The following is a 24,657-nucleotide window of genomic DNA, read 5'->3' on the forward strand; positions in this document are numbered from 1 at the left end:
ACAAGTCTTTTGCCAGTTAGATCTAGCCTAACCATGAGAGAAGCTCTCACAGTCTCACAGGACGTGACCTGTGAAGCTAAAGGGATATAATGTAAATATGAATCCCATTCTTCATTGTAGTTAAGAGATTACTTCAGCTTTATTTCTGTTATTGTTCTTTGAGAATAGATAAGGATGTTCTTTTTCCCTTCCTGTATGCTGTCCCTGCTCTCTTTTCTGCAGCACTGCTTTAAAGCGAACATCATTTGCAGTGGCACTTAGACCATCTTTCATATTACAGTTAAATCATCCATTTGATTGCTATTGACATAATTGGATGGGGTTCTAATAATGCCTTTCCAAAATAGCAATTAAGAGCAGTGAAGTCATGGGGAAGCAGAAAAAAAGCCAAACTGAGCAGTAAGGCAGAGAGAAAATGATGAGAAGTTGGAGAGAAAAAGAAAAGAGAAGCGTTTTTTGCCGGGCCAGCCAAGCAGCAATTGCTCTGCACAGTTGAGCAGTGGAGATAAGCCACAAAGCAGATGCCTGCATATCAAGTGCTTGCCTTAGTTGCCACATTTCCAATAGCTGACTCACAGTTCTGATTCGATGGAGGACTGGGGTGTGTTGAATGTTTCCCCTGTGTGTGAGTGTGTGTGTGTGTGTTGCGGTCTGGATGTTTGTGGGATTAGGAGGCGTTCAAGACAAAGGGAAAAACGTCTTTGAGAGGGTCATGGTCTGGTTATTACCTTTGCTCAGCCTCTGAGACAGGAACAGAGAAGAAAGCATCGATCATGTGTAGCTCTGTGACCGCAGGGTTTTTTATTTTTGTCTCGGGGAGACAGATCCGCGTTTCACTGCTAACTTTAATGATTAAGAGCTGATTGAAAACTGAAATATAGCAGCTCCATGTGTCGGAATTGATGCAGTAAATCTTTGCATACATCAGCAGGCAAAAATTTGAATTATATTTCTTTAAATGGTGTGCAGATTTGTCACTGCCAGTGCAACTCTGCCAAATCCAATCATTTTTTCAGTGTTTTTCCATCAGTGGGTGAACAGACAGTTCTGCAGCATCACTCTCAATAATGGTTTTTGTTTTTCTGTCTGCAGCATTGATTCGCCCAATCATGTTTTCTTCCTTGTTCAATCTCCACTGTTGTCAACACGTCCTGGAGAGGCTGCCTTCTCTGACACTCCCTATCTGAAGACATACACAGTGGAAATTAAAACAAGAGCATCTTTACTACGCTTTATGTGCTCTGTGTAGATTTTTGGTTAAACATTTGTAAGGCATGAAATTAAGGCATAAAAAAACATGTTTTTATATTCTACATAAAAAATACAAATACATACAGATAAAAACAGAAAACAGTTATTTTATAAAGTTTTATAAAAAAAAGTAGACAAAGATAAAACTAAAACCAAGCCATCTTTATTACTCTAATGTCAATGCAATAGACTGAATAAAAAGATGGACAACATGACAGCTCAACAAAAGTAAGATCAAAATATTTGGAGCTTTCAAACGTTGTTTCTATCATAATACATTATCATGCTGGTTCAGGCCCAGGTGTGCATTTTTCTGAGAGGCTTAGTATCAATGTTTCATTTGATGAAAAACGGGTGTAAAACGCCTTTTTGACAGCTCTGTCATCCAGTGTGGCTCCTGCTGTGTGCACAGGATTTAAAACCTGGAGGACAAACAGCAATAGAAAACATGTCAAACACTATCACTAGAGTCTCTGAACTTTTTCTATCTGTGAGCATCTGCTCCAAACCAATACAGGAATCTGTTCTGCTTTACCCTGAACTACGGGTGAGTCAACTAAAATAGTAAACATCGTCACTCATGGTAGTTGACATCAGCATTTGTAATTGGTTCAACAAATTAATAATTCAAAGAAATGAATAACTTTTAATGAATATTTTAGGCCTAAGATGTCAGTCACATGTGTCAAAGTGCAGCCTTCCACAACAAGCCAGGCTATAGCTCTGGTTTATGACTACTACCATAATGCTATAACACTCTACTACCAGAATGTAAACAAGCCAAGCGGCAATCCTCCGGTCTTAAAATATGAAGCTCATGCGGAAGTGTTAAAAACTGAAGTTCATTGAGCGTCCACTTGAGGCTGGCTGCAGAAACATCTGAAACCACATACACATCAATTCAAAGCAGACCATCTTTACAGCAAAAATAAACATGTTTACAGCCTGGTTCAGAAAACAGTTCAGGTCTGAATAGTGAATTTCTCTATCGGCACACACTGTATGGGGGTGACTTTTTAAATCTGCAAGAAGGACTGAAGGCTGGTGGTGCTAGCTCTGCTAACGTCAGTTGGACTTTGCATTTTGACATTGTTTACCAGCAAACTCTGAGGCTGTGTTTAGCTGTGTAGAGTAAATCGTGTTTGATTGATTGGTTAGCAGAAGGAGAGCAATGTCAATACAGCAGCTTCCCCAGCTGATCCCTACTGAACAGACTCTGGCTCTGAGCGACATCGACGGCACAATATGTCGGCACCCGATGTCGGGGTATTTATGTCTGACTTAAATACAATGGGCAGAGATGGAGACATATCCTTCATTTTTATATACGTTCAATGGTCCATGATTGCTTCAAATGCTCATAACTGTGCAGTGTGAATATGCTAATTAAGAGTGTGTTTGAAGATCTGTGAGAGCTAAAGGAATGAAGAAGAGAGCGAGGAGAGGAGCTTCAGCCTTAATAAGCAAACATCAGGGCAGCACAGCCAATTAACGGACACTCTGCAGCAGAAAATGCCAGAGCACATGAGATAACAGATTAGCATTAGCACACAGCATTATTACTGAGCGGGGCCTGGGAGAGTTGGACAGAGTGCCAGTGATTTTTCTGTTGCTGATTAGGCAAACCTAAACACCAAGATGAATGTTGTGTGAAAACTGCTTATTGATTTTGCCCCATCAAGAGACAAACTCTCCCTGGGACCATTGAACCACTCGAAGGCATCAGAGCTGCAGAGGGATTTGTCTTTAAAGGTCAATGAAGATGATGCATGCTTTGTAGAGTCTACATTTAGACATTAAGAAGAGTTACTCCAAACTTTGCAGGGCCCAGGGGGAAGTTTGTGAGCTAAAGAGAAGTGTGAAGAGATAATTAGACAGGCCATGGTTTGAAATGGTGACCACATTTTTGTATCTCTCTTTCTGCAGGAACATTTACTGAGCATTATTGTATTTTTTTTCCAGCAATATCCACCCTCATCATAAAGCTCACCTCAGCAAGTACTGAAATACAGTCTTATATTTGTGATCAGCTAAACACTGTGTTCTGTTCTTATTGATTATATTGCAGAAGACCAAATAGGAACTTCAAATAAAAATGAAATATAAGTGGCATCAAGCTACAAACCTAGTTGACATGGTTTTAAAGAGATAAAAGGGTAAGGATTGTAAGGTTTTTATGCAGCTGAAAAGCGGTTTATACTTAAGGGATAGTGTATGGTTAGCAGGTAGTTATGGGAAATGGAATCCCGACAGGGTGAGTCAAGACCCTGATGCAAAATGGGGGCATCTTGTCCATCTTGAAGGGGTTCTATTTCCCATAACTACCTGCTAATCATACATGATCCTGCTTATTACCCAGCTACTAACTTAGAATTCAAACACACTGTCAAAAAACATTGATTAAAGATTATTTTATTGATTTAAAATGATTTATGTACAGAGTTTTTAAGAAATAGTCCCATTGATTCGACTGCAGTTAGCGTTCCACGGCGATGGATTTTTATCTGCCTGTTGCGGTGGATTTAACATGAAATCGACCTCATTCAGCTCTCCTTCTCTGAGCTCTGCAGTTCACACACCTTTAAAATTAAAAACAAATGTCAACCCTGCTGCTATCATCACCACCGCTCATGATTTAAGTTCCTCTCTAGAGATCAGCAATCTAAGTTTCTCTCACCTGCTCCGCTCATCAATAATATTACTAGACAGGATCCAATATGTAAACATCCGTAGCCTGCCGATTTAGCATGCTAACCGAAGTTAATGTTTTAGCCACATTGTTTTGCTTGCTAACGGAAGCTAACAGTTTCCCCTCACCTTACAGTCTATGGTGTCAACAAGCGGAAGCAGAATGTGCCAGAACTCTTAGATGATGTGTGATCAGCTTGCCTCTGGTGTTATTCATGTTAGTGAAAGTTGATAACCATTGTCAAGGGGTTGTCAAGGGGTTTTGACCAATCACAATCAAACTTCTTACACAGCCGGAAGATCAGTAAGAGAGTTGGGTAATAAGTTAATTTGGAGCTGATCCATGTTGCCAGCAATTATTCCAGCAGTTAATAGAAGGAAGAATAGAGAGGAGACATTAGAGGGGATTAAATCTATGGCCGATGTACGACGTTTTCAGAAATGTTGTAAATGCAGGAAATATAATGCTGCCCATCAAACCAATCACAGGGCTTGTGGTTTGTATCTTTTAGACGTGTACTTACTGTTTAGAGAATGTCAAGCTACATGCATAAGCTTCTACATTGGAATAGGGTTACGCAGACCTTTGCATAGACTACGATGTTCATTTGGAATAGAAGTATAAACCAGACTATAGGCTCAGCCCGGTCAGATTAACTAGACTGCTAATCTTAGGTCAGCATATCCCCAAGTAAATTACATGATCTAGATTTTTAGACGTGTCACTGTCCCAGAATCAAAGTAAAGATTTTTATAACCCAATGATCTCTCTCTGCAGTTGCCTCACTTTTATTAAGTCGTCAAATTCTCCAAACAGACTGACGGAAAGGTTTCCGTCCCTCACTGTTATAATTGGATAATAGCTTCTTAATAAGTTGCATAAAGTCCAATCAGAGGTTTTGACCTGAATACAGGCTGACAGGTAGCCAGCAAATTAATTAAGAACTGTGAGCACTGTGTCACTGCTTAGAATGTGTTCATTGTCAGAATCATGAGGCACCCTGCAGACAGTCAGATCTCAGGATTCAACCAGGGTTTGGTATATTTGTTGATACACGCAAGAAGGAATACAATGATATCTAACAGGATGTGTGATGGTGCTCTCTTTTAGGTGGCTGCACCTCGTGGCTGACACTAAAGAGGTCACATCAACAACAGATCCATGTGCATGTGTAAGCAGAGACAGAGAGGGTGACTCCTGAATAATTCATGTGGTGTCATTCCCACTGTCATGTACACACTGTTTGCATATTAAAGATTGGCCTTTCACCAAATAAATACAGCAGTTAATTAAAGTCATTACATCACAGGTGTAACCTTAACTGAATAAATGCCAAGCATTATCACTGAGCATGAGCTTTACTACCTCTACATTTGCATGTCACTGCTAATTACCCATCATGCTCCATTAGAACTGCAGGAATAAAACCATAACTCCTGTTTTCACCAACAGAAAGTGTTGTTTGAGAAGTTGTGAAATAATTTATGAGTCTCTTTAAGCCATCTTTTGACACCAGCCTAAAGTCTTCTCACATGTAGTCCACCTGAGGGATGGTTGTGATTTATCATGACAGATGTTCAGATTTAGTAAACACTGATGTGATATTTTCTCTCCTAAGGGGAAGATAAAAATCAGAACCAACCAAACAGAGGAGAAAACCTTTTTCTTGTAACATATAACGAGAAGATTTATAAAGACAGTTTGAAAAACTTTTTGAGGTTTTAATCGGGTGATTGGAAAAACTTAATGTCAGAGTTTTCAAGAAAGGGACAGATTAGAGATTAATTGTTAATAAAGTGATTAATTTTCTGATGCATTTTGTGGTCCTTGAATAAGTGCTCACAGGGGGAAGGTAAGGGTATTATATATTAGCTAAGCAATGTAAAACAGCCTGGTTATAACCGCTCAAAGAAATGGTCTGACATTTGGGTAACAAGCTGTCTTGTACATAAACACAGCATGTTGCTTGCAGGTGTTAGCACAGAGCGTAACCTGAATGTGATGTATTGCATTGGTTTATAATGAGGAGTTTTGAAGCCTATACGGAAAATCCTGACTTCACCTAACAATGACACAAAGAGGTGGAGCTAAGATGACCTTTTAGCCTTCTGGCAAACAGCTACAACACGCCCTGTCATTCAACTTAGCCAAGCCCCTAATCATGCAAGTCTATGCACAAGTCTTAGTCTTAATATATTCAAAACTGATGACTTGAAGATATTTCAACATTCATACAGTGTGCATGAACAGAGATAAAAGCTATTAGGACCAAAATAGTTGTTTATACCAGGCTGTAAATGTGTTCAATTTGGCAGTAACAATGTGTGTGTTAACAAGGGGCTGAATAGAGATGTCTTTGCTTTTGGAACCAGTCTCAAGAGGGCCCTTGAGGAACTGTGGTTTTTTTTGCATGCTTGGTGGTTTGCTTAACTTAGCTTAGCGTTTACGAACCAGCAATGGGGAGGGACATAGCCCTGATCTGTCCAAAGACTTTAGTTTTTACTGTTCAATTTTAGAATGAATTAAACAAGGCAGCTTGAAAGGTGCTGATAGGAATTTAGACTGTGTATTAAAATTGATGTCATTTTGGATGAAGTCAAGATATTTAACTGCACCCTCTGCTGACTAGTTGCAGTATAGGTAATAAAACCCTCCTCCGAGATTATTCCAGAGGAAACCAGTCGAACTATGACGCATCCAGCCGTGTCACTCATGTGCATCTCTTGGCTCCAACAGTGTGAATGTCGGCCCTTGAAGAGAAGATCTTTTGGCTTAAAAGCTCATAATGTGAGACGCTGTCCATTCTATATACAGTCAATGGTCTTGACCAAGAGGCAACCACTGATGTTAGAAAATGAAATCAATGCAGGAGAGTAAATAACTGCAATGCATCAAGTGCCCACAAGAGGCTAGTTTAAACAAAAATGTCATACAGCACAATGAACATGTTTATAGTATGGAAAACATCTGGTGGTCCCAATCTGATTACGTATATTTCAGAAAAGAGTTACGGGTGAACACAGGTAATACAGGGCATAGGTAGGCAAATCATCACTTTTTGGCCGGTGGCTTGAACTCTATTTCTTTGCTGATTTCTAGATTGGCCAAATGTTAATAGGAGGCAGCATTTCCAATATGGCGACTGCCACCTTCAGAAACCAGTGGATGATGTCAGTGCGACCTTGCTAATGGTTTCTACAAACTATGGTAACCGCCAATCCGACTTGTTTGTATGCTACAGTTTCAGAATGAATTACACGAATCAGACTCAGAATCAGAAATGCTATATATATCCCGGGGTGGGGGGGGTTCAGTTATTCTTATATACAATAAGTAAGAATATCATAATATAAATAGAAAGAAGAAATGAAGTAAGATATAGATACCATTAAAATAAAAATAACAATATTAGTAAAAGTGTGTACAGGAGCACAGAATAGTTTAGAATAAGCTTTGAACAAAAGCACTGGAAATTAAGGTTATATATACAAGGATGTAAAGTGGTAGGGGTATTGCACAGTGTATTGCAGAGTACAGAGTATTGTACATTGATCAGAGTGAGGAGTTGTATAGTTTGATGGCCACAGGCAGGAATGACTTCCTGTGGCACTCTGTGGTGCAAACAAGACAACAAAAGGTGCTGATTGGCATTTTGTTGCATTGTTGCAGTGAGCTGAGCTACCTGGCGTTCGGCATGTAGCTTCGTATTCATACAGACCTGTTTGAATCTTCTATCTATCTTCAGGCAAAACAATGTCACCCTTGAAAATTGAAGAATATGATGAAGCAACCATTGAAATGAAAACAAAGAAGACAGAAAGGGAAAAGAAAACATGCAGTAAAGATCTGTATCGTCGCTCATGAGTGGGGACAATGAGACTCAGAAGAATACAGAATGTTCTTTTTGCCTTGAGGGGATTAGGACCCAAAACATCTGTCAACATCTGCTTCTATGACACACGATCTAAAGACGCTTAACTTCCCTCCCGCCTTTTCTAATCCAATGCTGAATAATCAAGTTTCAAAGATATCCGGTAGCACAAAGCGTACATCACTCTGACGTTATCTCTCCTTTGATTTATTTGCACATCCAGGAGCGGACAATTTGTAAGCAAGTCAATGCTGCACAGGTTTAGCCTTTTGATCCAACAGATCATTTAATGTATGGCTCTGAGGAGAAATTTGCACACAGCTGTCAGGTTATGGATGGATGAATAAATAATAGCAAGAAGAATACAAAGTGAAATGAACCAAACAAGAACATTTGTGATGACTAAAAGCATCAGCGTTGTCTAATGTACATCTTTTGTCAAGATTTCTGACACTGATATTTTACAGTCTGCTCGTTACTGGAGTACTGAAGTTTAAAGGGGGGATTACGTAAAACCACAAAACCAAGGGCACACAATATTTATCAGTTTGTTCATTTATCAGTCAATAGTGGGGACATTCAATTAATATTATTAATTATGCAATAATACCATTTTACACAATTAAAAAGAACATAAAAAGTTGCTTCTAAGTGCTCATTAAGATGCCAACATGTTCAACACAGTAGGTGGTGGTATGTGATTCACAATTACAAACAGAGCTGAACAACAAGCTGATGAGTAAAAATGACGTAACCTGTGTAGATGATTTCCTCAGAGAGGATAACGATTGCAAAACGTGTGCTAACAATATTCATGCAATGCATCAGTAGCTGGAGTTAGCATTAGACTGCATAGACCATAGACTGTATAATTAATTAATTAATTAATTAGTGGACGTCACCCATCTGTTTTGAAGCCTAGTGTCGGCCATATTGGAAATGCTGAATTCAACCGTCAAGCTAATGTGAGGTACAGAGGTGGGCCTTTAGCCTCCTTGCTAACAGCTACAGGGTGCCCGTCTGTCAGTCAAGTCAGCTGTGCCCTTACTTAGGCAGAACCAAGTAAACCGTTTTTGAACCAGGCTGTAAACATGTTTATTATTGCTTCAAAGATCGTCTTTTTTGAATGGGTGTGTATGTGGTTTCCGGTGTTTCTGCAGCCAGCCTCAAGTGGACACTTGATCAACTGCAGTTTTTAGCACTACTGCATGGGCTTCATATTTTAAAACTGGAAGTTGCGGCTTGATTAGCACCAATAAATGACAAGTGCCAATTCAAGAACCAGTCCCGAACTGCATAAGGTTTACTAGAGACAGCTAAAGCAGTTAATGGAAAAATCACTGAATGTACAGCACCTGATGAACAACCTGTGCAGCTAACTGCATAATTGGAAGACTATCCTGAGTCTCTGTTACTCTGCGGAGTATCCCTACCTGTCCTGTATGATGTGATCTCTGCAAAAATTCACTGTCTGATCCAGAACAACATCAGTGACACAAATTTTAGCACAGACATGGACTTCTGAGTATGTTCAGTTTGATGACCCCGTGGCTGGAGGAAAACTGACATGTTACATGAGACACTGTTGTATGCATAGGAGTGCTCCGGATTACAGTAAAATAAATGAATGACAATTGAAGGGTCAGAGCCGTTTTTTGTGATATCAGCTGCATTGGTAAGAACAGAATATTAATATGTATGCACATTTACAGACTAAATATCAGCCTTTCTTACCCTCAGTTGTGCATTAAATACACATTTTAAAACCCAGTAATGTTAAGAAAACGTATTAGTAATCTTATTTAAGTTAAAGCTATCAGAGGCAGGTTACTATCAGTATCAGTTAAAAAAACAATCCATATTGTCCTGACTTCTCTAAAACCATCTGCAAAGAAGCACTAAAAGTGTTTCATAGTTCAGCAACAAATATCTTTATATCTGTACAGTACGTCTCATCCAGGTAATGATGAACAGTAGATAAAGACAGCAGCTTTAAGGCCTTAGATGTCGTCACAACGAGGGGCTCAAAGCATTGAATCATCATCCTGACTGTTTTAGCTAAAACTATGATTTGAAGCGATTTTTTGAGAGCCTTTAAATGACTCTATGGTACTCGTCTCTATCACAGTTGCTGAAATCACATTGGGGTATTTACCCACGCATGCCAACAGGCTTGTTATCTTTCCATTGGACGAGTTTATTTGGCAGGAAATTGGACACGATATGCTAATGAGCTGCAACAGAATGCTGCCAGCTAAATTAATTTGTAAGTCTCTCCCGCCCGATTGGAAATGATTAATCATCTGATTAATGACCGACACAATAATCAAGCGGAAATGTGCCCTGTGATCACAAAACACCCAGAGTTCAACAAGAGGCAGGAGCACAAACATGTCTGTGTGAGTTATGGCTCCTCTTATTGCTTGTTTTTAACTCCTACCTCTCAGGTGATAACCACAAAACAGATCAATTACACGTATCATTGCGAGTCTGAACTCGCATGCCATGTCGAAGGTGTGATGCTGTGTTGTTTGATTTGCGAACATTTTGTGGCTTTTATTTAAACCCTGTGAGTGACAGCAGCAGGGATTCAGAGAGGATTAACTTGGTCTTTAATTTTTTCCACCCTGCATGCAAAACAGGCGAGCTTGTCAGTTAAGATTGTATCCACACAACACGACACAGGAGGTCATGAGAGAGAGATCAGTGGATTTTAAGCACAGGGACAGATGCATGTGAAGCGCCTTAACATGCATTGTCATGGTAATGTAGTCAACATGACAGAGACATAGAAAAAGTCATCAGACTAAATGCTGTATGCTATTTTAATACTTCATATAATCCCTCTATATGTGGCACAGTGACACACGGTGAAATAAAACATGAAGGCTTGATTGTGTTACACAAAAGGATGTTCACTCAGTTTTATAAAGCTCAGAATAAAATCTTTAAACATGATAGATGTGGAGGAGAGTGGAGACTAGTACTGATCACTGACAAACTTGAACTCAAAATAAGATGTATCTGAAAAAAAATTGAACTTTTAGAGGCATACTTGAAACAAAGGTCTCTGCACAGCTGGAGATTTTGCTCCAATGAAGCACAAAAAGGCTTAAAGCAGAGCTTTTGATTTAGCCGCCTTTCCTTGGCGCCAAAGAGAGAGAAACATGTAAGAATGAAAGTATGTGGGATTGTGTAATGTTTACTGGTGTAAAATGACAACTTAGCATCACTTTACAAAAGCACCTTCTCAGTCAAGGGTCACTCAGGCTCGTCTCTTAATTTTGTGAATATGAGATAAACTCAAGGTACTCATTCTGAAAGAAAGGATGAGCGCTCATGAAGAAACCTGCCCCACTATGCCCTTTACTGATACGTTTAGTAGCCTACCCCAGGGCTCCTGATGTCCCCCAAAGCCTAAGATAGAAAGGACATATGGGCAGCGAGAACCAGCACATCACTGGGGTTATCAAGTGGGCTCGTCCCTTCACTGATGTTTCCTTTAGTTCGTCCCACGACACCTCGGAGAGGCTAAACAGTTAACTCTGGTGTCCCAGAGCAACCCCCCTCCATGTCAGCTCCCCCTGTCCATCATATCCACAAGCAGAACAGCCCAATTTAACAACCCAACCCATACAGTATTGCCACGTTCAATGGACCAAGGGTCCGTAGATGCAAGCTCCAGGTAGTGACAACACCAATACTACCAACTCTACCACCAGGCCTCTTGCAGCCCCACCACCCTACACACAACAAGATGAGTCTGCAGCTATTAAAAGACAGGGGAGGCAGAGCCAAGATGAGATGCTTGTCTAGGCTATAGCTCATCCCTGCTGGTCTAGGCTGTGTGCTCTACCTCCCCCCTTATGAATATTTCCTTAATTCTGTTTTGGCCCCGAACTGATGTTGTTCCTCCTCATCTTAATCCAGCAACTAGTTTTAACGGCCCTCACTGCTGTTTAAGGCGAGGAACATTTGTAGATAAGAATTTGTCAAAGCAAGAAACATTGATGTTATATTGTATGTCGAAATTAGAGATAAAGTAATGATCAACAAATGTATTTTCCTCACCAACTGTCAGTCATTCCAGATCATCAGCCTCTCTCCTCTGTCCCTTTTACAGCATAAGCAGAAACGTGTAGAAATTCTGTCGACAAGTTTGCATACAAATAGCTTCATTAGTGTGAAGAAAATGGTTCTAAATGGATTCCAGCTGATTGGACAGAAAAGGTAAGTCAGGACTTGTTCATTGATAACTCAGTTTAAACATCTGTTTCGGATGAGTCACAGATATTCTCGATTGTGCTTTGAACATTCGCTGAATGATCATGAATTAAATATCAAATGTTATTACACAACTGTGCCAAGCACTTGATTACAGTTGATTGTTATAGCAGGAGTTGATGAACGGCCTGTGGTTTTATTGTTATGAAGAACAGACTGATAAGGATGCTGCTCTGATCACAGGCTCAGGCAGACTAATATCAATGCACAGAAAGAAGTCGGGTTAGTTTCACGTTGCCTTGTTTTTGGTGGGAAAACCAAGAAAAAAGACACAGCAGCGTAAAGGCAGGAGAGGTTAAAGGCATAAGCACTCACGGCTACAACAGAGAATTCTAAAAAATCAAGATGGTGCATGAAGTAAACACTGAATGAAGCAGGTACGTATACGGCTCTGTTTGCAGACTGATACATGGCAAAGAAAACGTATGACTCTGACAGTGACGAGACAGAAAAACTAAATCAGGAGTGTTGTTGATTCATGCCGTCATATTCACCTTATTTAACCTCACCACCAGAGGAAATTATCATTTTACTGTTAGTGATAACAGCTAAGTTAGCTCATTTTGAGTATCCAATAGCTGTGATCAGGGATGCAGCTCAAACTGCAAGAGTTACAGACTATTTTCAGCTTAAGACATATCGTTTTTAAATCAGTGGAACCGTTTCTTAATCCCTATTTGCTGTTAAGTCATTGAGTAGCAGCGGTGAGAACAAACCCTAATGCGACAGGCTCGACCTGATGTAGGTCCAATCCGCCCCATCAGCCTGTTCACTATACATTACTCAACTCAACTCATTTAAATTTATATAGCACCTTCCATACATTCAAGTATGCAGCTCAAAGTGTTTCATGCAACAGCAACAGGTAAAATGATACAAGTCGAAAACAAGATAGTGGAATGTGATATTTAAATAATTAAAAATAAAAATAAAATCATATGAATTAAAATAAAATTAATCAATTCAATAAAAGCAAACAAATACAAGAGAAATAAAATAATTATTTCAAAAAAGAAGATAGAATAAGATAAATAAAAAATATGCACTTGTGAGGGACACATGAGGAACATTGTGGCAGTTTCCCCTTTCACTGGTAACACACCACACCATCACTCATTCCACATATTCCACATGTTAGCCAGTTAGCATGCTACTGATAGTTTTGTGGGTGCACACACTGATCTATATTTAACATCTTAGTAAGTTTCCTGTGCTATTGTCCCCCTAAAGTTTTACAGTAAGACATACACACAAATTGTTATGGTTTTGAGTTAACTCTTTATAATTTAACGATTATATCATGAGTTCTTTGCATCTAATTATGTTTCTCTTCTCTTACCACAGTGCTTCCTGGTGCTGGGCAGTGACAAAGGACCCGAGCAGAGTTCCTGGTTGTCTTTTATAGTGCCTGAGTAACCATCTTACTGCACCATACCAACTGATGGGAGTGTTAAATGGGGTTGTAAATTCATTCCTAGCTTGGGTATTAAGTGAATGCTTTGATGGCTCTCTTAATGTGTGGTAAATTAATGTAAATAGACTTTGTAAAGGTTTTTGTTATGGAAAATAACCTGTGTGGTTGAATTGATTACTTTTGATTCCAATTAAAGATGGTATGGTCCAGTGGGAGGGGCTTAGCCTTTAAATGGAGGTGATCTACACTGCCATAGCAGTCAGAGAAGGGCTGTGGTGCTGTGCAGAGGTAATGGTGGTTCTGGCCAGTGTTTTGTAAATATTTTTCTGCTGCATTTTTGCTGTTTTTGCTTACATATCCCTAGACTGTCTCTAAAGTGCAATAAAACACTTTTTTTTTTGCATCAAATGGACTTTGTCTTGGTACCTTTTTTTTTTTATATATATATATATATATTTGGAGGTTAAACTACACCTTTTTCAGTGAGACTTTCGACCTTCAACCCTCACTCTAGGTCAGAGGAATGGGACACTAATGAGGAGGAGGAGGGGCCTTCATCCTAGCCGCCCCGTGCAGCGCCACAGCAGGAGATGGTTGCGCTGCTACGTCAGTTTATTGGTGCTCAGAGGGGCCGGGAAAAAGCGCTCTTAGGGGAACTCCCAGGCCTATGGACAACCATCCAAGCTTGCAGTCCATCGCCTACATCAGCAGCCAGCTCTAGTCCCAAGGTGGGGAGTGTTGTCTTCCTAATAGGACTCCCAACAACTCTTCACACCCTGCAGCAGCCAGCAGTAGCACCAATGACCGAGCCACAGCCACAGCCATCAACAGCAACAGCATTCCAGCAGCAGCCACCAGAACCAGCCCCATGGAAGGACCCCAAGTTGCTTCCATTGCAGTTTGGTGAGGACATTGAAAAATACCTCCTCCGCTTTGAGAGGATTGCCAGAACTTGGGCGTGGCCAGAGACTGAGTGGGCCTACAGACTTGTGCCTTAACTGACAGGACAGGTGTTGGAGGCCTATTCTGCAATGGATGAAGAGCGGTCTGACTCCTACCCAGACCTTACACAAGCCCTGCTGGCCAAGTTTGACATTTCTTCTGAGACGTATTGCCAGCGCTTCAGAGATCCAGCTGCACCCAAGGGAGAGGCGCCAACAAAAACCTACCGATGCTTGAAAGCCCTGTATCGATGTTGGATCAAACCAGACCAACCCTTCAGCTTCAGGATCAGGCACAAATCTGGCAAGACCACCCTGTTGACAGACTACCTGTCTCGGTTGACTACCACGGCTGCGCCAGGAGAGGGGGAAGGTAATGCAGCAGTTTCACCTGCCACTGGAACCACACAACACCATCACTCATTCTACATGTTAGCCAGGTAGCATGCTACTGATAGTTTGGTTGGTGCACACACTGAACTACATTTAACATCTTAGTAAGCATTCGATTCCCTCCTTCCACTCCTAACCTGTTTGTTTAGCCTGCTGTATTACAAACATATCTTTGTGATATTGACTGATTCTTGTTAATCTGTTGTTGTTGTGACTGATTGGATGTGTTTGTTCCTTTTAGCTTGGTTTTAATGCAACTGTAATCTTGAATGCATTGAAAAAGAGAAATAACCCCCTCTAGAATAAATGCAGGCTTAAAAATGATTCAGGAGCAAGGGCTCTCGTAATCTTTTATATCTGACCTCTGACCTTAATAAAAGTCTAAATAATGCTTCAAGTAGAATTCATAGAGCCAATAAATGTTATCTGATGTTAGAGAATTACTGTCTCTCTTGGAAAAACTGCACGTCTTTATCACCTTCATTCAGAAACCTATTGCATGCACTAGAGAAAAACGATCGTGTTTTTCTGAATCAACAAGATATTTATCCAGGAGTTACCAAGAACGTTTTTCTGAAAAATAAAAAATCTGCTCTGTTTGCATCTCTAAAAGACAACAGCAGTTATTTAAAAGAGTTGTTTTTAATAAAACAAGAACAAGCATAACTTCTTTCAGAGACTACACTTTGCATATAGGTCACTATAAACCCAAACGGGAAAAAGAAACACGTTGAAATTTGCAGTTTAACTTTATTTACGCTTGTGCATCAGAGTAGTGAGGCATGTGAACTGCACACTCTGTACTAACCCTATCATACCAGGGAGGTAACATTATCAAATAACCAGACGATCAATATCAATCACATTTTATCATTGCAGAAGCAGCTGAGCAGAATTGACAGGGGGATATCTGTGCTGTCTTTTTGAAGAAGAAAAATCATCTAATCCGGTTTATGTTTCAAACAGTTCAATTTCACTGTCAGCTGCACGGGACTCAAATAAAGGCCCCGAGGTGTGGAAGGGAAAATGTTTGGGCCTGCAGGCAGTCAGCCATAGAGCTTACTCAGGCATTAAAATAATCAGGCAGTCAAGATGTAACACACCTCTTTTGATTCAAATAAACTCAGGAAGGTTTCCTGCTGCCAACAGGACTGACTGACGACACTGCTTTAACTTTCTTCTTCTTCTCTTCCTTTTGAATATCTCTACTGTCTTGCACATCTACAGATTGCATCCCTCTGAAGAAGCTGCCACATTCAGCATCTGCAGTGATTTGCTGACATTGAGTCTCACACTTTTACAAACCTGTCAAGGAGGTGTCGGATAGACTGCAACATTTTAGTGTCTAACAAAAACAAACACAAGAGTAAAAAGATCTGCTGTCAGAGAGATTGTTCAGCTGTTAATGCAGCAGCATATGCTCGTACAGGCTGTAGTCCTCAGGTTTAATTAGCTGACTCACTTGTGTAGAAATACCACATTAAAGCACTTCTAAATCCCTTTTTTAAGGAGTTTTGTGCTTGATGGAAGAACAGCCTTTGATTGTTCAGTCGACTGTTGTTTAGAGACTCTCTTTAAGACATTCGTATTAATACAGGCAGAGGAGCGGAAGACTTTCCCTGACTTTGTTTGTTTAAGCAATGTGCCACATTTGAGGGAATTACAATCAAAGTATGCCGCAGTGTTTGAAGTGATTAAGCAAAGCCGAACGTTTAATCATAACGTAAGATGTTTGATCCCAGCTCTCTGTGTAATGTGTACCCAGATGAGTTACTCATCCTCAAAGACTACAGCTTCCTTTTCTTATATTATTAAATCTATTGGTTCATTCTCAAGTGTGCAGCACAAGGTGACATTAAAGAGCCACTTATGTTAAGTCTTTGCTGTGTCAACACGGGCGGATTAACCTGTTTTGGGGGCCTATGGCAGAAATGGGATTGTGCACCTTTTGGACCCCCACCCCACCCAAAATGCTGCTCCACTAAAGTGCAGCAGATATGTTATATTGTGAATATTTTAGCATACAATTACCTGTTAACACATTTAAATATAAAAAAACACAAGCATTTCTTTTTTTTTCTTTTTTTTTAAAGTTAGATTTTTTTGGGTGTTTTTGGCTTTATTAGATAGGACAGCTTAAGAGAGACAGGAAATGTGGGAAGTAGAGAGTGGGGGAAGACATGCAGCAAATGGTCCAGGCTGGAATCGAACCTCTGACCTCTGCAACAAGGGCTATAGCCTCTGTATATTGGGTGTGTGCTTAGACTGCTAGGCTAACGGCGCCCCAACACAAGCATTTCTAGGAGTTTCAGTTTTTTGTTTATCATGTTGTGTGCATATTTGTGTGTTTTACAGAGATAATTATCATCCTACTGTATCTTATATACCAAACTTAAACTCATTATCTCATTTTTGGAGAATACAAATTCTAAAAAGCTGTTTTAGAGGTGTGCTGTTTATCACTCATTTGACTGCTAATGACCCCTAGCTGGGTTGGCATATACAGTAAATATTAATAGACAAAAATAAAATTCTCCCTGATGGTCTTATTTTCTTCAAGTCATATCAAGCCAACACTACTAGTAAACACTGTTTATGTTAATTTTGCCGCCCCCGGTAGGCAAAGTGATACCTCTCATCTTTGCAAATCTTGTCCTGTAAATATGTAAGTAGGGTTTATGAATCTTAAATTGCATTCTGCTTTCATTTATATGTCCATAATGTTTTTAGCTGTTTACAACATGTCCAACTCATCTCTTGAGCAACATTTTGATTTCAGTCGTACAAAAACATCACAAATTCAGCCTCTGTGGAGAATCTGGAGCCTCTCAGTTCCTAACTTCTTTATCCGTGCAGTGATCTGGGTGGGTGGGGATGCTATGATAATGAGGCTCAGCGCTGATTGTCTACAGGGGAAGTGTGCAGACCAGTGCAAATGGATGCAGAGGCGGAAACCACAAAAAAAAACATGGCGAGCGCTCCAGAAGAACCCACACCAGTACCAAGCCAAGTGTTTGTTGTAATATCAGAATCAGTTTTTAACTTCCAAGTGCACGCGTTTGCATACCGTGAGGCGAAATACTGTGCCCCACAGATCAGACATAAAGTAGAATAAATTAAAAATACATCAAATAACACAATACAAGACGATGCAATATACAGCTACTCATGAGAGAGAGCTAAAAAGGTGATCCATAAACTGTAAATATATCTCACAGTGGTGTCACTCATTGATGACGTTGTTGTTGTTGGGTCATCAACTGTTGGTAAAGATCCCATTAAGAGGGTCAGTGTTGAAGTAAACCAAGGTTTGTATGGACCCTCTTTGTTAGAGCAGTCGGAGGTGAAGTGGTTGGCACAAACAAGTTAGCACAAACTGTAGCAGACGCTCTGTTGTTAAAAATAAATACAACTGTTTTCTTTGTTCCTCCAGTGCTGGGACAGAATGAAGACATTCGTGTTGTTTTTTTGCAACCAACAACTGAGCAGTTTGTGTGTCTGGCTCTAACCTCTGACATCCTGACTCTGCAGCAACACCAAGAGGGAGTGATTTTGTATTTTTGCCTATGCAAATCACTCCTGTCGTTCGATCACCACTGGAGTAATTTCGAAACACCTTGTAGAAGCTTTTCCCAGCAGGAGACAGAACAAATGTTAGGGCTTAATTACTTCCACGTGGGCAGGGTTGCTAGGCTAGAGTGTGACTGAAGTATTTATGTCCAGGAATACAAAAAAAAACTTTTTTTCAGTTCAGATAACAGTAGATGTGGGTACAGGTGTCAGAAATTACACAATAGATGTTGTCATTCTTGAAGTGATTGGGAACATTAGCTTTTTCAGGTCATTATTAGAGTTTAATGTTAATTTCAGTCTGTCATAGCCAGCTAAACACTCCTCACTGGAGCTTTAAGTAAAATGTTTGCTCCAGTTCGTTCAGCTTCTTGATTTGGTGCTTACCAAGACATAAACTTGAATACTTTGTCTGTTATGTTGCTTAACGCTCCATTTTGTTTGCTGGCTAGTTGCTTGATTGGTCTGTCTGCCTTTAGGAGCTTTAGAGGAAGCATTTGGTGGACTTGCAGTTTTTATTTGTTCTTCTTTTTGTTTTTTTGATACAACTAGAAATTCTATTACAGCATGCTTTTAATGCTACCCAGTACATGCTTGATTACTTTAAAAAATATAGATGAGAGCCGTGCAGCACTACCTCAAACCTACAACTCACACTGAAAACCTGGCCTAGCTTACTGTAAAGCTTTTAGGCCTTAGGGATATGCAGTAAATGAGATTGTGTTCCTCCTCCAGTAGCTTGGTAAATAGAGCCAAAATAATTTTGCTGTCTCCTGTTCCCTGGTGGGTTTTAATGGAATTGAGTTAATGTGAAAACTTTAGTGCCTTTTATTTATCCATAGAGGGAAACTTTCACTTTCACTTCCCGGGGGAGATTACAGACAGGTTCAAGTATAGGACACGCTCCTTAAACCTGCAGGGACACTTGAGTAGCATACGAATACAAGGAAACCTCATCTTTAGCATAATACTGCATACAAGTTGTTTTTTGGTGCTACTGTAAGGCTGTTTCTGTTGCAGGTAAAGATTATATCCACCAGTATCCCACACATGATTCTAAATAATCACTCAGGGGACATTACAGATGTAAATCATGCCTTCCATTAGATGTTTGGTTCGTTTTACTGCTTTTGTTTGGAAAGAGTTTGGAGATATAAAGTAAGAGTTGTCTTTCTTCACCAGATTCCAGATATTTCACATGTCTTTCCATCTTAAATCTGTCAAAAGCTCACTCGAGTCCATCAAACACTTCTTTGAGAGCTACATTCATCCACTGTTAACATGCCACATGCAGGTTAAGTGGTTTTTCAACACGCTCTCAAGGTTTTTTCTTTGTCTTTGCACCGTTTCCCTCCACTCCTGTCAGAATTACAGTTATTATAAAATTCATTCATCATTAGAGGCAAACAAATGCACTTGAATGCTGTTCTTTATGACTGAAGGTTAAAGCACTTTATCATTTAATCCAGCTCTGCAGGCACTCGCAGGATGGAGGGAGAGTAATAGCCTCCCCTTCAGCACAGCTCACTCATAATACTCCCCAAACAGTGAAAAAATAGACCTACACTAAATCTTGTTAATAATTTAGCTTTGGGGGAAAGCAGAAGCATAATGTGTTTGTCATTTCAAAGTGAAATACTTTTATGGACTCAATTAACAGCTACAGGTTAAAATAATGTGCCTTTGTGGAAGCTGCAGATAACACGGAGAGCATTTGTAAGGTGTCATGTGAAGTGACAAAGAGGGCTTTTACAGTGTCAGAGGCTTTTTGTCAACTTTGTGTCATCTTTCACCTCGAGCAAGTACAGAGAGCAGAGGAGCAGGTAGAAGAGAACACACGAAGGAGCGCCAAAAGGAAAAGTTTAGATGACAAATATTTGTCATCTAAATGGATATAGGTGGAACTTTTAATACACCACCAAATTGAAAAAGGTCAGTAAAATATATTTGAGTCATTACAAGTAACAACGCACAATAATTTTACTCTTGTGACAATTTTCTCTTGAGCTTCATGTAGTATAATTCACAGATAAATTCAGGTTTGAACAAATCTCCCAAACAATACTGCAATAATCTCTTTATCCAACAATCTCTAACAGCTGAGTTTTCTATTTCTTAAGTGGACACGTAACAGGAAGTAAATCTGACAAATCTGAATGAGACTGATTCAAAATACAGCATATTTCTTACTAGTCACCCAGCTGTGTTAAATACTTGATTCTGATTGGTCCAAACAGAATTACAATGGTTATTAACTCTAAATACCAAAGGTGACGCTCAGGCAAACCAGGTCACGCACATCATAACGGATCAAACTCTGGAAAGGAGTTTGGCACGTTTGTAAATTTTGTGACTTCACCTCTTCCGGTTCACAGTGAGGCAACAACACTGAGGATATTTGTATTATTACTCTCAGTTTATTTGGAGAGCAGGAAACTTTAATTTCATGGTTAATGGCTGACTGGTCAGCAACAGAGAAAAGAACACTGCTCAAACACTAGTGAGGGATGTTAAAACAGAAAACAAACATGAAGCAATCAAAAACTACAACACAATATGAGCTTAGGCAGAGTTACAGGACTGGTTGAGTGAGTGAGGTGATGAGGACCTTATTGTTATTTTCTGCTTCTGTTAAGAATGACAAGAGAAAAACATTGATCTTTAGACTTTACCATGATTCAAAATGTTTTATGTAATCTATAACACCTAAGCAGGCTAATGTTGACACTTTATTGTGAATTAATTGTCCAGTGTAATGTTAAATTGACCTGCAGGTTGTCTAATAAGGAGACTAATAGCTATGGAAGCACTAACCATTTTATCAGTATGTATGAATACTTACATTAACCAGTATTCATTTTGTGGCTCTGTGGGATAATGTATAGTGAGAGGGTTACTAGCGGATGACCACTCTCTGGTCTCGTCTCACCTTGAAGGGATTCTATTCTGCATATCACCTGCTCACAGTTTGTTATCTTTACTCATTATTGATAATCTAATGAGCTGAGTATTTAAATGATGTCTTCTAAAAGTGGAACTCCATGAGAGCTCGTCTGTTCTTAACATTTCGCCATGCTCCATTTAAGCAGCAGTTAAATCCTCATGTTTGAAGCCACCTGTGAACAATTGTGAAGTTGTTTTGGATGTTTGAGCTTTTTAATTTGCTAATGGGACATTCTGCCATCAGATGCATCATTAGTTGTCTTTTTCCTTCTTCAATATTTTTTACCTCGTGGCTTTTGCAATTAGAAAACCCTGAGCAGCAGTTTAATTGTAGATCTGTCTCAGTCGCTGTTTCCCTGAGCCTCAGGATCAAATAACAGCAGGCAGAAGTTTAAAGGATTAAATGAGATGCCTTAAATGACGCATGAATTCATGAAACTCCAAAGACTCTCCTGTGACTGCGACTCTAATGACTTGATTTAATATAAAAGTTGTAATGCTTCAATTTTCCTGTTACTCCTTCAGAATTAAATTTGAATCTCTCGATGCAATGCAGTGAAAAAAATATGAGATGTTCTGTTAGCATTAGCTACTTAATACAGCTGTGATATAGCCTTAGTGACGTAGGCGGGGTTCAGTGGGATACAATTAGAAAGCAGGGGGAACGTGAACATTAGAAAGGTGTAATCCACTCAAAAAGACACTTTAAATCCAGTGAGCAAATCGAGACAACAAATGCTTTTATAGGGAGATCAGGCATCTCTCCTTTGGAATCATCTACCAGTCAGGCTTCAGGAGGCAGACATCCTCTCTAGTTTTAAGAGTAGGTTTTAAACCTTCCTTTTGATAAAGCTTATAGTTAGGGCTTGATCAGGCTTGGACCAGCTCTTGACTATGTTGCTATAGGCTTAGACTGCCAGGGGAACTTACACACTGGGATCCTGTCTTTTCCTCTCTCTTCTCTGTCTGCCTGTCACTTACTTTAACTCTCCCTGTCTCATTAGAGTTACCAACCTTTCTGGAGTCCCTGAGCTCCCTTGTCTCGTAGGTTCCTTTGGATCTCTGCTGTGGACGGGCCAGACTCCAGCTGCTATAACTACTACTCTCTCCACTATCATCTCTCTCTCCCTCTTCATCTCCCTCTATCCCTCTCTCCAACTGTCTCAGCAGATGTGTGTCTAACATGAGTCTAGTCCTGCTGGAGGTTTCTGCCTGTTAAAGGAAGTTTGTCCTTGCCACTGTAACTTGCTAAATGCTGCAAAGTGCTTTGCTCATGGTGGATTAAGATGAGACCAGACTGAGTCCTGTCTGTAAGATGGGACTGGATCTTATCCTGTCTTGATGTTGGGTCTTTGTTAATAATAGAACATAGAGTACGGTCTAGACCTGCTCTGTTTGGAAAGAGTCTTCAGATAACATTTGTTGAGATTTGGTGATTTATGAATAAAGATTGATTGATTGAAAATCGTAGTGTAATAAATGCTTTCCATTAATAGCTTTATGAAACAAGGCTTGATTTCATAAAAACCTTAGGAATTTATAGTTTAATTTCCTAAGAACTAACATTAACAAGTAGGAGCCCTGTTCTATCATCTTTGGTTAGAATTCCCTTCTACTAGTAAATAAAGGTGCAATAAAAGTAATCAACATGAACGTTGAAATAAATGGAAAAAAAACCTCCTCCTCTCTTTGTTGAGTCATACTCAAATCAAATTTTCCACTCAGCTAGTGATGCAGGACTCAGATAACAGAAACACGAACAGACAATCAACATGCATCCCTAAAATGATGGATGAATTAAATGGCAAATTTGAAATAGTTAGCAACATGCAATGAGCATTTCAACCAGAACTCTTGACATATTGTTACCTACCCTAGCTTTAAAGCTGTTTTACGGTTTTACAATCTGACAGGTCATCCCAAAGAATGCTGGTGTAACTAACCTTTATGAATGAATACATTGAAAACACGTATGAAGCACCAGAAGGACCAATACAAGGACAATACCTTTGTGAGAGCTCCCTGAGATCTGGACCTTTGTCCACCAAAATATAAGTGGTCCATTCTTGTGCCCAATAGGACTTTTGTGCCAAATTTGAAGATATTTGATGTTGGCATGTCTTAGATATTGCACTCACAAAATGGAATGGACGGACCAAAACACAACCCCAAAAACAGAACGCCTCTGGCACTGACATCCTGGTGCAGGAGCATAAAAATAGAGCTAAAAAATAAAGACAGCAAAGAAAAAGGAACAAAATGGATTTCTTAGTCTTTTGTTTGAAAAGGAAATGGACGAAGAGTCCCCTAGGCTCTTGGGCTGCTCAGTGGACTGCCATACTGTATATTCTATGAAACCTATGCTGTACTCTCCCTCACTGCGTTTCTGTTTAACCCTCCTTGTGAGTAATCCTTCACCTCCTCCCAGGTTTTATGGTCCAAGGTCAAAGTATTACACCAACCCTGTCAGCTTCCTAAATTCCAATTATGGCTTCGACCTCTGCTCACAGCATGCTGTGAGGAGTCCTTGACAGACCCAACACGATCAGGCCTGCAGTCATTACTGTATATCAGACACACTGCAGCATTAGTGACAGTGTCAGCACTCAAGGTAAAAACCATCATTTCATGAATGGTCCCCCCAAACAAGTGTCACATTATCGTCATACAAATATAGTCGTATCTACCAAATACATGGAGGGGTAATAGAATAATGGGAACACAATATGGGAGACATAACCGTGTTATGCCCTCCTGAAATTAAATTCTGCGTGAAAATGAATGAGCCAATTTCACAGAGATGTGTGCACACAAAAAAAAACACTATTATGAAAGCCCTCAGCTATCAGTGGAGTATGGCATCTTCATTTTTATAGATTACCATAAGTGGCCTGTTGTAAAATACTACCTCAAGGGCGGATGTTAGGAGGGAAGGGTTCTCTGAATGGAAATCCTGGATGTTTCCTCCTGATTTAGCCATGTTCTCTATTTTTTAAACTGAAACTGAGATCACCTTTGGATTCCTTCTCATCAAAAACAAGTATTTTGTCTCAGGGGTTTTAAGGGTTCTCAATTTGCAAATGTTGGATGTTATAAAAAGGTTGTGACTCAAATCTGGAGTAGGTTATCTATTGTAGTATTTGTAGTATTGTTGTATTTTTGGTCAAACTGTTGAAGAGCCTTTTATATTCCCATTGCATGTAGTTCCAACAATGCTCGGACAGTAAAGTGAAAAAACCCTGGTGTCTGTAGCTGCTGCAAGGTGTTAATAAGTTCGTCCAAACATTTCATGTGGCCAGGT

At 39.8% G+C, this 24,657-nt stretch overlaps 1 protein-coding gene and 2 long non-coding RNA genes across 3 annotated transcripts in view; 1 reads left to right on the forward strand and 2 right to left on the reverse strand.

The window, feature by feature from the left end:
• The window catches only part of fbxo15 (F-box protein 15), an 82,441-nt gene that overhangs the window by 11,856 nt on the left and 45,928 nt on the right, over positions 1–24,657 (reverse strand). The window lies entirely within an intron of this gene.
• Positions 1,393–13,478, reverse strand: LOC117828646. Its single transcript, XR_004634468.1, has 3 exons — positions 13,435–13,478; positions 11,883–11,958; positions 1,393–1,673 (listed from the first exon to the last, which is right to left on the reverse strand). It is a non-coding gene; the product is annotated as an uncharacterized LOC117828646 (long non-coding RNA).
• Positions 13,755–16,909, forward strand: LOC117828647. Its single transcript, XR_004634469.1, has 3 exons — positions 13,755–13,797; positions 14,024–14,823; positions 16,071–16,909. It is a non-coding gene; the product is annotated as an uncharacterized LOC117828647 (long non-coding RNA).

Source organism: Notolabrus celidotus, chromosome 17, assembly GCF_009762535.1.
Source record: "Notolabrus celidotus isolate fNotCel1 chromosome 17, fNotCel1.pri, whole genome shotgun sequence".
NCBI lineage: Eukaryota > Metazoa > Chordata > Actinopteri > Labriformes > Labridae > Notolabrus > Notolabrus celidotus.